At 42.9% G+C, this 15468-nt stretch overlaps 1 protein-coding gene across 4 annotated transcripts in view; it reads right to left on the minus strand.

Moving 5' to 3' along the window:
- Nucleotides 1-15468, minus strand: part of ephb2b (eph receptor B2b) — a 150957-nt gene that overhangs the window by 112711 nt on the left and 22778 nt on the right. The gene's annotated exons all lie outside the window — the stretch shown is intronic.

The raw sequence follows: 15468 nt of genomic DNA on the forward strand, positions 1-15468 counted from the left end.
AGGCAGCACTGTGCCAGCTTCGGTCTGGGAACCGACTCAAGCAGCGGCCGGCTGTATTTGCCTCTCATTTATCTGTCTTTGCGCCCTTCTTCTGCTTTCCCATTCTCATGGCTTGCGGGATAAAGGGAAAGCACACGATCGGAACACAAGTATTGACATAGCCCCTTGAATCAACTGATGAAGTGTAATTTGTCATTTTTTGGACAACTGTATGCTTCCACCAATGTGGCAACAGTTTGAGGAAGACCCTATTCACCATTTAGTTTCAAACGGGAATCATTTAAAAGTAGATGTACTATGAAAATAAGGATTTTGAATGGCTTTTAAACAAATAAGTAGTCTGTGGAGTGCTTATCCGCATATCGGGAGTGAAATTAAAAAAATCAAATGGCTGCAAAAATTCTCTGCCACCAAAGTGTAACACATCTATTAAATTGAATCCAATGTCGCTTTTCCTCAGACCTTCGGATAAGTGGGAAGTAACAAACACTATGTTGAAGTGTAAGAGTAAGTCATCCACAGACTGTCATGATAGCAACAAGACGCGAGTTAAAAAGGTTATTTGTCATATTCCAGTTAATTCCTCTGTTTTTTTATTGGAAAATGGCACAACCTGTTGTTTTTCAGAGATGAAAGTGGACTTTTCTGAAAATTCCGGAAAAAATAAATAAATAAACACACACACACACACACACACACACACACACACACACACGCACGCACGCACACACACACACACACACACACACACACGCGCGCGCGCGCGCGCGCGCGCACGCACGCACGCACTTGGCCGATCAAGCATGAATTAGTTTACACAAAACGCAATTCAAATACTCGACATTCAATGATTAATCTTCCTTTTGTGTGCACACGTGTACCCTTTATGGCTTCCGTTCGGGCCGAAATTTCAAAATCTCCAAGACATGGCGAGGCCGTGAGAATGCGAGGCGAGGGTATTACTGTTGTGGCGACTCCACTCAAGCTAAGCGAGCCTCAGCACTCAGCAGTAGATAGTCCGCTGCTCTCTGCTGTACGGGTTTCAGCGCGAACATGTACGCAAGCGCGTCTTTTGATTTCAACCAATCAGCGCCGACGCAAATGACGTCACACACGACAACAGCTAAGCTAAGTTAGCCGAGACGACACTTGAAGTCGGACGGACACGATTTTCTGCCAATCTGTGTTTTTCCCTTTTTGGCCAAATATATTTTTTTACGACAACTGTCTTGTCCACGGCGTCTTTTATTCGTTCCACTGGGGTTTCGCAAGTGTCTTTATAAAGAGACGAAAAATTGTTTGGGGACTATCCCCCACATTCTAGTTGAGATGGTATAACCCAAGTGGCAAAATGACGCTTGCTACTGTTGTTGCGAGTTGCCATTCGTTCTACTAAACCATTAGTCAAACGCCATCATGTCTTCTGTCGTTATTACACAAACAAAAATCTCTTTACTGTTCCTAGTGTGAGTGCCTCAATATGGCTACGCTCGTGAAAGCAATACAACGAACTCAAATGCGTCTTCGTCCAATGTTGTCAACTAATATCCGGATTAATTTTATTTTCCTCAATTCTCCGGAGAATTTTTCATAAAAATTTGAAAAACCCGGAATTCCGGGAAAATCCGGAGGACTTTCATCTCTGGTTTTTGCTATTGAAGTTCTGACAATCTGTCTGTGAGTGGTTCATTCTGATGTTTGCAAAACGGTGACGTCACACTTTGCCTAATTTACATAAAACCGCCTCCACGCCGATGTTCTCCGTCCATGACTTGAAGGCGAGGCTGCAGCAACATCAGTTATTTTCAAGAGACAACTGTCATCTGGCCACCGTACTACAAGGAACATCTCTGTGTCAACAACTAAAGGTAAGCAGAGCTGCAGTGTTGGCGCAGATCATCGTTAGCTAACAGTGTTATCAGCATTAGGTTCTGATCACTGACACATACTTTCCTGTAAATGTTTGTCTAAGATGCCAACATGAGTCGGGGGGAATTTGTGTTTGTCGAAGCACTGATCTGCCACACTAATTAACAACGTTAATATCTGCAGATAAGTGAGGAAGTGCTGCCTGCATAAAGGAAAATACCAATAGATTGGGTGATCATGCATTATGGGGAAATATGGTTGGAATAGCCACAGGTGACCTCGCACAGGTGCCATTCATTGGCAGTTTGGATGTGGAGAGGTGAACATTTTTAATTAGCAGGTATCATCAATAGATAAACAACGCTAAATTCCAACGCTATTTAATGAGGGAACCTGGATGGCATCAGCAATGGAGAATCATTTTGTGAATTTGCCAAGCAAAGAGTGAAAGTGATATGCAAGGAAACGTTCTTAACAGCTTGAAGCTTTGATTAATGATTAATATTAATTGAGATCTGCCTGAGGTGTGCTATTTTACGTTGGCCTCTTCTTTTCCGTCAGAAATAATCAAATGTTTTCCCAGTCCAAACGGCAAGGTTCAAAGTCCACACATCCTATCTTAGCTAAATCTCAGAAAAGGATGACAGCAAAAAACAAAACAAACATGTCCTTTGTGACTTCCACTTCATTTTACAAGCCGCAAAATAAAACTACGAAATTTGCTTTGAGCTACACTCGCTCTGCCAAAGCAATGACAGCAAGAGTTTCATGCTTCCAATCCCTGCTAGTTTAAGATTGCACAGATATGTCCGGATAGGCTGTTAAATCCCTGAAGGCTTCACACTGATTTCTTGGGGGGGAGCCTTGACGGCTTGAGCTGGTGGTTATCACAAGGTCAGCGTCAACCATCAGCTAAATTAAACTAAATAAATAGCAGTGAGTGGGGGTTGTGGGAGGTTGTGTGTGTGTGTGTGTGTGTGTGTGTGTGTGTGTGTGTGTGTGTGTGTGTGTGTGTGTGTGTGTACTCTGGTAGGACTCCTTTGGAAATAAACGCCACCAACAACTATGAGAAAAACCGCAAGACACACATACAAAGGTCTCCTTGATTTCCAGATAGCTCCAGGATTCCCAAGGGTGGGGACCAGTCCTGATGAGGACAGTGTCTGGATGTGGTGGGGTGGCAGTCCGAGGATGTGGGGGAGGTTGGAACATTGCGTCGTGGACACGTCTTCTGCGGGTGACCCAACAGCATATAGCGAGGCCTCGTCTGGAAAACCAGGCCCATCCGCCGCATTCAGACGAAAGCTAAAAGGTTAATTGGCTCTGGGCGCCTCCGCACCTTCCTTGGCGTAATTTACTGTGATTAATGCATGAAGGTTACGGGCGGACTCATTTGCCCGTCCCCGACAGAACGCAATTAACCACATCTGCGTGGACCTGGATGGAAATGCTGTGGAGGCCTAACATCAGCTCCCTTGTTGCACCATTATACGCCTTGAAACATTCTGGAACAGTTCCTGGCCAGCGCTACTCTGTAATTTTTATAGGGAAGATGCCATGCTCAACCAAAGGCTTTGTTTTGCACAAAAAAAAAAAAAAAAAAAAAATTAAAAAGTACATCTGAACCCCCAAAATGGAATGCTCGCGAAGTCGAATCATTTTGAAATTAACCAAAGGTTCCAGGAGCTCTGTCAATCGCTGGATGGATAGTAACTACAGTGATTTGTTTTGACAACTAATTACTAAAGCCGGTTAGTTTCTACAATGGCACCTTGACTTCCAAAAGCACCAAATGACAAGTTTTCTGAGTTTCGAACCGTTGCTTGGTCAATTCTTTGCTTTGGCGACAGAAGCGAAAATTTGAGCTTCAGATTTTGCACAATGCTGCCAAGCTCTTTCAATGTGGAATTCTAATTTGAGGTCAACATGAACTTTATTCCGACTTCAGTTACTGAGGAATTTTTGGGGCCTCTAAAACGATGTTTGAAATCTCACCTTCTGTGGCCACTGAGAAATTAGATTTAAAAAAAGAAGCGCTACATCAATTCCACTAACTAACCTGACATTTGGCGGCCGTATCTTTCATACCTGGACGCACAACAAAGTCTCAAGGACTATCCATCTATCCATCCATTTTCTGATCTGCTTATCCTCACAAGCATCAGAGGGGGTGCGCTGGAGCCTATCCCAGCTGTCTTCAGGCAATTTTGGCAGGGTACACCCAGAACAACCATCCGCGCTCACACTCACACTTAACGACAATTTAGAGTGTTCCATTAACCTGCCCTGCTTGTTTTTGGAATGTGGGAGGAAAACGGAGTGCCCGTAGAAAGCCCACGCAGGCACGGGGAGAACATGCAAACTCCACACAAGGAGGCCTGCACCTCTGCACTATGAGGCCGATGTGCGAACCAGTCGCCCACTGGGCCGCCCGTCTCAAGGACCAATGGCCGAAATAAACATTTTGGTATGAGCCAACCACTTTCCATCATTTTCAAGGCCTTTTAACTTGACTAACTCCAACCAGTGAATAAAATGCAAAACCTTCTTGCCTGGATGACTTTGAAAGACGTTTCACCTCTCACCAAGGAAGTCATGACTTCTTGAGCATCATGAGAGTTTAATGATAATTTTGAGGATTCTTAGAAAGTGAAAAACAAAAATCAACACCAGATAAACCGCAAGACATGAAATTGATTCGACATGTCTATCACAACAGGATACATGAAAAAGTCTCAATATAAAGAAGTCCGCCATTTTGTTTGAGAGTAGCCACTTCGGGCAAAATAGGGGGCTCATACTTTGACAATGAAAAAGGATGTAAGAGGGCCGGCCCTGTTCATCTGTAACTTCAACCATCGCTTCACTGCACTGTAGCGGAGATGCTAATGGTCTACAGCAGAAAGTTTCCACCTGGAAGCAGTGACTGTTTTGTCCAGAGACAAGAGTTTTGAGTCCAAAGCAACCCTTTACAAATTCTCTTTTTCCCATCTCGTTTTCCGCCTCGGCCCAACTGGCACCGTTCCCAGTGTCGATTATTTCCATGTCTCTTTTATACCTTCCTGCCAGGACACTTTCTTTCCAGTTGTATGAAATGTGAGCCTCGTAGGTAGCTAAGCTCCACTGTCTCAGAGTGTTGTCTTTGTTAAGCAAACGTGTCAACTACGCTGGAGAAGATGTTTTTTTTTCCTTCTTTCCTTTTTTCAAGGGGGATTATTTTCTTTGGACATCACATACATTACAAACACATTATGGCACCTAAGCCTCACCTCTCAAGGGATTTAACATTTAATAGAGCCTTGTTGTGTTAAGGACATGATGGCCACATTCCCTCGACAGTGAACAGCCATCGCTAATCTCTGCAAGCGAATGTGTGTCCGCATTAATTTTGCTGTGTATTCTGTCTGTTGGCGTGCGCCTGCATACATTGGGCACATTTTGTCAGACAGACGCCGTGACCTTGTGCCTGCGTCTGCATGTGTGTGTGTATGTGTGCGCGTGTGTGTAAATAGCATGCTCTGGGTGCCTGTTTCGAGACTTTCGCTGCAGTTTGATGACAGCTCTGTATACATTTTAATCTTGGATTACTTGTGCCCCGGCTCAGGTGGTGGCGTTCGGTCAGCTCAGTGCGTATTAACATTCATTAGAACATCCTGCACAACAAATTCATGACCTGCTGTCAAATGGCAAAGGGAACTGATCCATGACCTAAATAAAAAAAAAAAAAAAAAAAAAAAAAAAAAAACACGGCATTCCGAATATCATAAAATGGCACCCGGAGGCAAAACCGAGAAAATGTAGCACATTCATTCATTCTTGCAGTTGTCAAAAAGATTGAGAAACTAATTTGATTCTTTTTAAATCTGAAGGACACTCAGCTGGCATTCGCTCGAACAAAAAGAACACATTTCCATTCAGTCCACAAAATGATTATGGCAATGTTTGCCTCAATTAAAAGGAGCGCTTTCACCATGAGGCTTTCATAAGCTTACCAATGTCATGTTTAAACAAAATGTTCCCCCCGCCCCCTGCAGCCTTCGTTTAGAACCAATTACAGCAAAGTCAAAATTGCATTCATTGTTATTTATCGGGGTGGAGGGGGGGGGGGGGTTCATTGGCAGAAAAAGTTGTTTCAGCTCCTTTGAAATGTACCCCGACCTTGACTGTGGGACACCACAAAATAATACATTCATACCTTCGGCAGAGTTTATGCAAAAGAGCCTGGAAATGAATATTTGATCGCCTTTTTTCCTTGTCAAGGTTATGCGGTAGTTTTTGATTATGGACACTTTGTTCCGTAGACTTTCCCATAGCAACAACTCATACAGCAATCTCTGCCACCATTTTGGAAATCATATCAGGAAGCGGATCATTGAATAATATGCCAACGTGGTCAGCTCCTGAGGGGATGCAGAGGGGGAATAGCGGTTAATTAGAATACTAATTAATTTACTGGCAGATTATACTGGATAATGTCCGTATCGTCACGGGTGTAAACGACGCGGGCCATGTGTCCATGCGACTCAAAACGCTGCTTTGGACAAGCCTAAGTGGTGTTTTCTTTTTAAATTAAACACCAACAGATGTGCACGCGCTCGGCATGACGACTTACCGCACTGAAAGAAAACAGTGTTGGTTCCCAGGGTCCATAAAAATCTAAACCGGATTTTTGATCCAATGTTTTTTTTTAATGTCGATATTTTTTAAATCAGATTTTTTCAATTGATTTAAAACATTTTCAAATTAATTCCAACTTAATTTGTTCCAATTAAAATGCAAAGCTGCATCTCACTAAAAACTGGAAATTCAGTTGGTATAATTTTGGCAGTAGGAACTGGCCAATATGTTTTAATTAATCTATTTAACTGTTTTATACTGAACTCCAGTGTACATTCAAATATATTAATTTTTTTATGCTTTTAGGGATGATTGTCTTTGCATTCCGAGATTAGTGGCGAGTACAAGTGAATGTGAATTGGATTAAATAATGCACGCGTTGTTTGGAAAGTGGGCCTTTTGGGTGTATTTTTTCTTGAGCCTTGATTTCATTCAAGATTATTTTTGGTTCGATTTAAATAAGACGAAACTGGGTTGGCGCCATGGCGCCGTCGTTTAGTGTAAAAAGCCTCTGCTTCGAAGCGGCACTGCTATAATGATACGGTAACATAATAATATGGCAATTAGCATATGAATACAGCAGAATAGAGCTCCTTAAGGAGATGTTTACTTCGCTAAAGATCGAGTCTTGCATAAAACCGCAAATTCCTCAACTGATTTTAGACTCATTATCTTAAATGAATATGCACGTTTTAGTGTGCAATGCATAGCAACGTAATCTCAAAGATGAACAGAGCTCTTGAAGGACATGTTTAGTCAGGCAATGAAAGTTGAAAAATTTGCAGTAATTTCCAGGAAAATATGGACTTAAGTCTCAATTGACAAAAATCCCGTCAGACTTAAGCTTACGTATGTTGTTCTTTTCAGATAACCACAGAACCAGAAATGAACCTTACTGTGTCACAAACAGATGATTGCAAACGTAGGGGAAAATATGACGACTAGTGACAAGTCATGAAACTGACGAGAGATTTTCACTGCTTGTATGCAGATAAGCATCATGGTAACCTGTGGCGATTTCCGACATGTACATCATTTACACTTAAGTCAATATTTTATGCACCTTTTTGCATACTTGCAAGGTATGGCGATTCGCCTGTATCGTCTCACGTCCATCATGTGTAACCAGGAAATTTGTGTGCAACTACCAGGGGTGATTTGGGGAAGTCAGAGGGTGGCGCAAATTTCCAGTTCGTGCAATTTTCCTGAGATGTGAATTCCATAAAGATCCATTTGGAAAATATGCCAAACTTTAAATGTGAAATTAACTTGCCTAGTGAATTTGGAAGTCATACTGATCTCTGCCAGTGACCTGAGCGCGGCTCACTTAGAGCAGGGGTCCCCAACCGCCGGTCCGCGGACCGGTACCGGTCCGCCGGACATTTGGTACCGGGCCGCACAGAAAGAACTTGCCTTAATTCCGTTTTAATTATTTCGGAATACGAAAGATGTTTTATTTTGAAAACTTACCGGATTCTCCGTTACATCCGTCTGTGTCCAGCTTGACACACGTCAAGCCAAGCTTCTTCGGAACGTGACCAATTAGGCTAAAAACAAACACCGGAGCTCGCAAAATGAGTAAAAAAAACTGCTGGAGATCGCAAATGACGGCGGCCTTAAAAGTACGTTCGAGACAACTGGATTAAAGTTATGGCTGAATACTCTGAGATCGCCACAATAGCACTGTTGCTATTTCCGACATCCTACCTGTGTGAGGCGGGGGGTTTCTGCAGCAACGGCGACGAAAACAAAATTACGAAGTAGACTGGACATAAACCACACACTTGAGGTGTCATTGTCTCTCCTATTACCCCGAGATGGGACCGTCTGGTTGCAGAAAATCAAGCTCGGTGCTGTGGTGAGTCGTCATTTTCATGCACTTTGAATTTGCGTTGTATCGTATTTTGAAGGCATTAAACATTGCCATAGCGATTGGAGTGTTGCGGCCAGATTAGACGCTCCTTGTGTTTATTATTATATTTCGAAAACACCACAGTTTTCATGCAGCTCATACCATATTATTTTGTTGTATTATTTCCGCCACACCTTAAATGCCGGTCCCTGAAAATATTGTCTGACATAAACCGGTCCGTGGGGCAAAAAAGGTTGGGGGCCCCTGACTTAGAGGATACGTTGAAGGAGTGTGTGTTTTTGCATTCACTTTTTTTCATTCAAAGCAATGTAACCCTTTCAGGGACAGCTGTTACTAACTACAGTGGACAGTTTATCATGTTATCAGGTTACAGGTTATCATTATTGGTAAATGAAAGATTTAATTATTTAATTTAATACTGTGCTCTTACTGAAACTGCTTGCTGAGCAGAAAGTGCCAATTGAATGTGCGTGTGTGTGTGTGTGTGTGTGTGTGTGTGTGTGTGTGTGTATTTTAATGGTACAGTGGGTGTGGGGGCACCAAAAATGGCATTTCCACGGCATCATTTAAGCTTGGACTGTCTCAGTTAGTTCAAACAATCTGGTGTACAGTAAGTTCGTAAAGGTTTAATGGTAGTGGCAGTGCGCTACACACAGCATGTTCCAAAGACTCACATTCTTTGTGGAAACGTGCGCATATCCTGCTGCTCCAAATGGGACCAAGAAAATAAGAGGAACCTCCGGAAAACTTGAAAACATTCCCTGCTTCTGTTCATTCACTTAATGTTTCCTTGTCTTTTTTTTTCATTTTTGCACAAAGTGGTCAACATGTGACCATTGAGCATTCCGCTGGCTATGTCCAACCACCCCACCCATGTCCTTTCTTCATAAACTTTTGGCTTGGCCCTTTGTTTGACTAATACAGTACCGTCGTGGCTTTCAGAAAGGCCTGCCCTATAGCCCAGCCCAGCCTCCATCAAGCGGGACAGACAAGCCTCAATCCTCATTCTACGCAACTTCCACTCTAGTTCCCAAGATTAGGCAAATGAGCCCACCAGCAGTCTATAGACACCAACTTGAACCCCGCTCCCGCTCTCCATCATCAGTCCTGACACCCTCTGACAGAGCGCACATGCAATTTTATTAACTTGCATATTTACGTGACAATTTCAGCTCACTTCATTTCCAAACCACAAACCTATGGCAAGCGGCCAGTTGGCTGCATTTAACTTCAACCACAAAATTCAGTGTATTAGCTATCAATAATGGGGGGTGTTCCAGGCAAATCCCACGCCAGACAACATATGAATAAAAAAAACAAATTGCACATAACGCGCACATGACTTGGCCAAAAACATCATAAATTGCACTGCAACAACAACAATAATGAGATGATTAAATGAATGTGACCGCGCTGCTGACGGCGGAGTGGTTCATTTGCCTGGACTGGTTTCAGTTCCCACTCTGTGCTCAGGGTGAATAGGAGTGTGAATGGTTGTCGGTTTTGATATGCTCCATGTGATTAACTGGCACCCGGTCCAGGGTTTAGTCTGCCTTTTGCCCCGATGTCAGCTGGGAGAGGCTGCAGCTCCCTCTGACCTCGAACAGGACAAGCAGAGAAAAATGGTGGATGAATGGATGGATGGAATGAATCCCTCTCTGACAACGTTGATCATAACTAGACTGCCGACGTACCCTGTGTCTCTGCCAGTTTATTTTTGTAATGGTTATTTTTGATGAAAACAGTTTTTATACACATTACACTAAAATCAAAAATGTAATCAAAATTTAGCCTATGTTTCAATTCCTAAAAGAGCCGCAATGATGTTCAATTGTTCTCGTCTCTATTCAGACATATTTGCTCTCCCTCCATCCATCCATCCATTTTCAGTAGTGCTTATCCCCTTTTGGGTCACAATCACAAATGACCTGGAGCCTCCCCCAGCAGACTTTTGGTGATACACCCTGCACTAGTCAGGCGCATATAGACCAAAAAAAAAAAATCAATTAGCCCGACATACATGCATTTTGAGAAAAGCCACACAAGCAGGGGGAGACTCCACATAGAAAGGAAGAAGCTGAAAATTGGAGCCAGAATTTCAGAACTGTGAATCAGATAAGCAAATAATCTAAGTACCAGAAATAAACAAGTTATTGTAGATCAAGTCCGCATTTTGATAACTTGTGTTCTTCCATGTCGCGGGTCAAATGATCCCCACGAATAATTTGGTCCCTGTTCAGATGTGTTTTTTAAGAACTGCTGAATGCAGCACTTTCAGATGGCTAAAAAAAAAAAAAAAAAAAAAAAAAATCAAAAACAACCAGCAAGTCATGATTGCAAAGTTGCCAAGTGTTCATTTTCCACATTCTACCTCCCGAGCACAATGGATACATTTCTCACCAGAATCCAGACCTTTCCTTATCAAATAATGAAATCTGATATCATAACTTCCTTCCCGCCGCTTTGAACGACATCCTACTAACAGCAGGCTCTGTCTTATTGAGCCGGAGACTGCGATTTTCTGCCACCGGGCTCTCTAAGTTGTCGGCATCCCTTAACCTTCCAGCACCTTTCATTCCCCCGCGGCTGTGGCAGGAAGGCCAAGTCAGCTAGTAAAGGATCAGAGGTCGGGGTGCAGGGTCAGGCCAGGTGAGAATGTCAGGAGTCTCCTTGAGAGGAGATATTGATCTGTTAGATTGGTCGAGAATGCATCTGCTTTTAGGAGCTGTCCTTCAAATATTTAAATCTTGTGATGCTTGGCCATGCCCCGTAAAGTGACCGACCCAAGGTTGCGCCATATCGCGAAAAAAAAAAAAAATGGATGGTGTCTAGTCGGGATGTACAAGGGTCCTCTGTTTATGATGCTACCATCGCACAAAGATTTACTGTAATTATGCTTTTACTATGGTAGGTTAAGGTATAGACTCGGGTATGGTTTTGGGTTACATACAAATGGGACTCCATCGTAAATCAAGGACCCCTTCTTTGTTCATTACTTAAAAAGACCAACTGCTGATGTTGAACTTTCCTAATAAGATGGAAAGGGAAGTCAAGTAAAAAAAAAAAAAAAAATCTCTACAATAACATGTTCTATGCGGCCCCAAGGGTATAAACATGGCATTGTAATTATTAGTGCGTTTGTGGAATATGAAAATCCACCCAACAATTAATTGTTGCTGTACCGTTCCATCTCAAATGTCCACTATTTATTTCAACAAAGTACTTCTATCGAATGACAAAGTGTGTGGCGAATGACAGATTGATTTTTTGGGGGGGTTTTTTGAGAGGGGGCAGATTAAACCAAGACTCGGGAAGCACTTTTGATTGCGCATTGATAACGTAATCAGGTAATTTTATTTTTCTCAAATAACCATTATTCGTATTCTGATTATGGGAATCATTTTTCTCATGCTGTGTGCTGATTGTTCCCCCAAACTTCCTCCCATACTCCCAAAACATACATGTTAGCTTACTTGAAGACACTATATTTTTCTTTGGTGTGAATGTGAGTATGACTGCTTGTTTCTCTATTTGTATATGCGCCCTGTGACAGCGTGGTGACAAGTCCAGGATGTACCATGTTTTTTTTTTTCTTGCCCCCAAACTGCTGGGACATGATCTAGCTCACCCACAAATTTAATGATGACATGCACTCTCAAAAATGCAAGGAGGGATGGAAATTAACGACTTTGAGTCAAGGGTTAAGTTTGTTTGTGATTTTTACACATGAGCTGAATCATTTGCACATTGTCACTTTCCCTCATGACCATTTGTTTGAACTCCTGTCTGGACTTGACGTGGTGCTTATTTTAATTTCCCCTTTGTGAGTTGTGGCCTTTGGATTGCTGCACTGCAGACATTTGACGATCTATGTCGTCATATTAAAAACAGCTGCGCATCAGCTTGCCATAACAGCCTAAAGACACCGCTGGGCATTTGCAATCTGTCTTGTCAGCACAGAAGAAGGACAATCATAGAAAAAAATACACATACATATTCATTTTCATTTGTTCGTCTTGGCAGAAAATATCAAGTGTGTATTCAAATATGGTTCGGCGCAGGATAAATATGAACTGCAGCTTGTCAGCGTGAAACCACCTAAAATAGCACCCTTCAATTTGATGTAACAACCGTCTCCGTTTTCACAGCGAGAAACTTAATGCACATTCTGTCTACTCGCACAGGAACGCGGATAAAACGGCTTCTTGATGCACAGAGTCCAATCCATGACACTTAATTTATTCTGCTTCTGCAAGCTAATCTGCAAAAAGATACGTGACACAGTCTCGGGAACGTAAGGACAGGATGGATGTAAGTCGGCAAATAAATCCCCAGCTCTGGCGGCTTTAAAATTTGTCTGCTCACCCGAGAGGTGACAGACAGTGGAGGTGCATCTTTGCTTAAATCCACTTCACTTAACGCGGGAAGATATCACCATCCTTCCAAACTGAGGAGAAGAGTATGAATCCCGCGCGGGCCCCCCGAAGAGAATAGCGCTTCATCATAGGCTGCAATCAGCGTGTTTGAAGATGGAGGACAGCCAAAACAGCACTTTAAAAGGCTTTGAAAGGAACTCTAAATCCTGTTGATTGGGTCTAAACGCCTTTATTCTGTGGTGTAAAAGAAAATGCTAATGTTTGTTTTAGATGAAGTCAATATAAGACTAAATACCAGGAGGTACAAAAGAGGAAGCACAGTGCCGTACTGGTGAGTATATCCGCTCAGATGTCTGAGCTATAGTGTTCGAATCTTAGTTTCGGCCCTCCATTTGACATCGCAGAATAGAATGATGTCGCAGAAATGATGAAAAAGTGAGCGTAAAAATAATAATAATAATAATAATAATGTGTATGTTCTCACCAGACGTGCATTTGATTTCTCTGAAGACTGCAGCTTCCTCCCACATTCCAAAAACAGTCATGTTAGGTTCACTGAAGACAAAATAAAATTTCTATCCGTATGAATGCGAGTGTGAATCATTGCTAAATGTGCCTTGCGATTGACTGGCAACCAGTCCAGGGTGGACTGAAAGTCAAAAGGCTCCACCTCACTCACAATCCTAATCAGGACGAGGGGAATAGAAAATAGATGGAGTGTGCCCTATGACTCTTTGGCGACCAGTCCAGGGTGGATCCTGATTCTCTCACCGATTTAGTTGGGAGAGGCTACGGCTTACCCACCGGGCTAAAGAAGTACTATCGAGAATGCACCGATGGATGTGCTCTGATTAACGACCAATCCAGGGTGAACCCCACTTTGCCTGGCAAAAGTCACAGAATTCGGACAAGCTCAAAGGAAAATGGAGGGCTCGATCTGTTTTGTAATTCAGTGGCCAGCGGTCCAGGTGAATCCCATTTCTCTCGCCAAAAGTCACCTAGCTCACCCGCAATCCTAATGAGAGCAAGGCTGCTTGTCTATCTCTGCCCGGAGAATGGCTGGCAACTACTCTAGGGTACAACCCATGCAGTGTGTACCCTGCTACTCGTACCAAAAGTCGGCTGGAATGGACTCCAGATCACCCATGACCCTAACGAGGGCAAGCGTAATAGAATATTGACAGATGGATGGATGTACAACAGTGTGTCCGGTCATTGGAATCAAGACTGCGCATATTTCCAAAAAGCCGCAAGAACCTCAGGATGTCAGGTTACATTGCCCATATGCGAACATGCAATTTACCCATTTAGCATGCTCATGCGGTTATAGAACACATCGTTGAAACATCATTGCCGTTTTAAATGATAACATTCGGCCCCATGTTTCTCAACTGGTCTAGAACAATGTGCGTATGATGAGAAAATCTCGAGCGTTTAGCCATGTTTAGCGTCTGTTTGGTTGCCGCTTGGCTCTATCACGGCTTGAACCTGAAGTGGCTCTTCGGCATGAACTGCGCCAAAGCGCATTTAATCAAACTTCACGCCAGTGCATAAAGAATTGTCATTAAGGCAAATAAGCTGTGTTAGAGCTGTGATGATGCCTGTTATTTAGTGGCGTGGTCGTATATTTGTTGCACAATCACTCCTGATTGGAGCCAAGGCTTCCCTTTTTTTTCGTGTTTCCACAAAAGCCTGTTTTCATCTAGACATAAAGACACCAAGAAATCTTGAAGCAATTCTTTCATATAATCATAATAATAATTACGACGTATGAAGCCCGGTTGGACCCTGCAGCAATCACGTTTATTTTCACAAGCAATCAACCAGTGGCTTTATTGCCCCAGAGGAGATGGAATGTAGAAGATTCCAAAGCAGAAATTGCTATAATTTGATCAAAATTTGTTGGTCGAGTAATTCAAGATCCGCGGTCGTTTGTTAAAATAGCGCAGACCATGATAAATAGTAGACTCGGCCAACAGATAACAAGCGAGGTGAGCCAAGATCTTTTTGTTATTTTTAGTTGAATCGGTGTTTGTGTGCAGCTGAATGACGCGTTGATGTGCTCTCTGGGAACTTCACGGTCTGGAGTACAGCTGCCGCAGACAGACTCTCCCGTCCGGGAGCAGCGGGAATCCGCAAAACAAAAAAAAAGAAAAGAAAAAGACAATCTCGGCTCTCAGCTCAGAAGAGTAGTGTGTCCTTCAGCGGAGCCAATCACTGCCGCAATCTGCACATTTTCTTCAGAGAATGATAAACATGTCAAGGAAAAATATGGCTCTCTGTTCCGGGAGGGGCGTGATACAAGTCAATAATTAAGCAAGACTGGCCAAACAACTCAGACGACGCACATTGTTTGACATTGGAGGCAGCAGCTGAGAAATGAGAACTGACGCGATGCGTGGTGTATTGGGAACAAAGGAACAGCGGTAACACGCAAGGAAGAAATAGAGCTGCGCTATTGTCGGATTGCCAGCTAGCTAGCCACGCAAACTTGTTGAACTATTAACCAGAAGTGACATGGAATCTGGGATTTCACGGATAAGGGTCAGGACGCAAATATTTCCAGAGTGGCCTTCTCCAAACTGTTCCCACAAAGTTGGAAGCATAAAATGACCCCCTTAGATATACTATAGCTGTGTCCATCCAACTTTCTGAATCAACACAACGCTTCCACTCTACACTTCCTTGAGAAATTCTGTCCAATACTTGGGGGAAAAAAAATACATTTCAGAC

This window comes from Hippocampus comes, unplaced genomic scaffold (genome assembly GCF_001891065.2).
Source record: "Hippocampus comes isolate QL1 unplaced genomic scaffold, H_comes_QL1_v1.1 scaffold17, whole genome shotgun sequence".
NCBI classification, from domain to species: domain Eukaryota; kingdom Metazoa; phylum Chordata; class Actinopteri; order Syngnathiformes; family Syngnathidae; genus Hippocampus; species Hippocampus comes.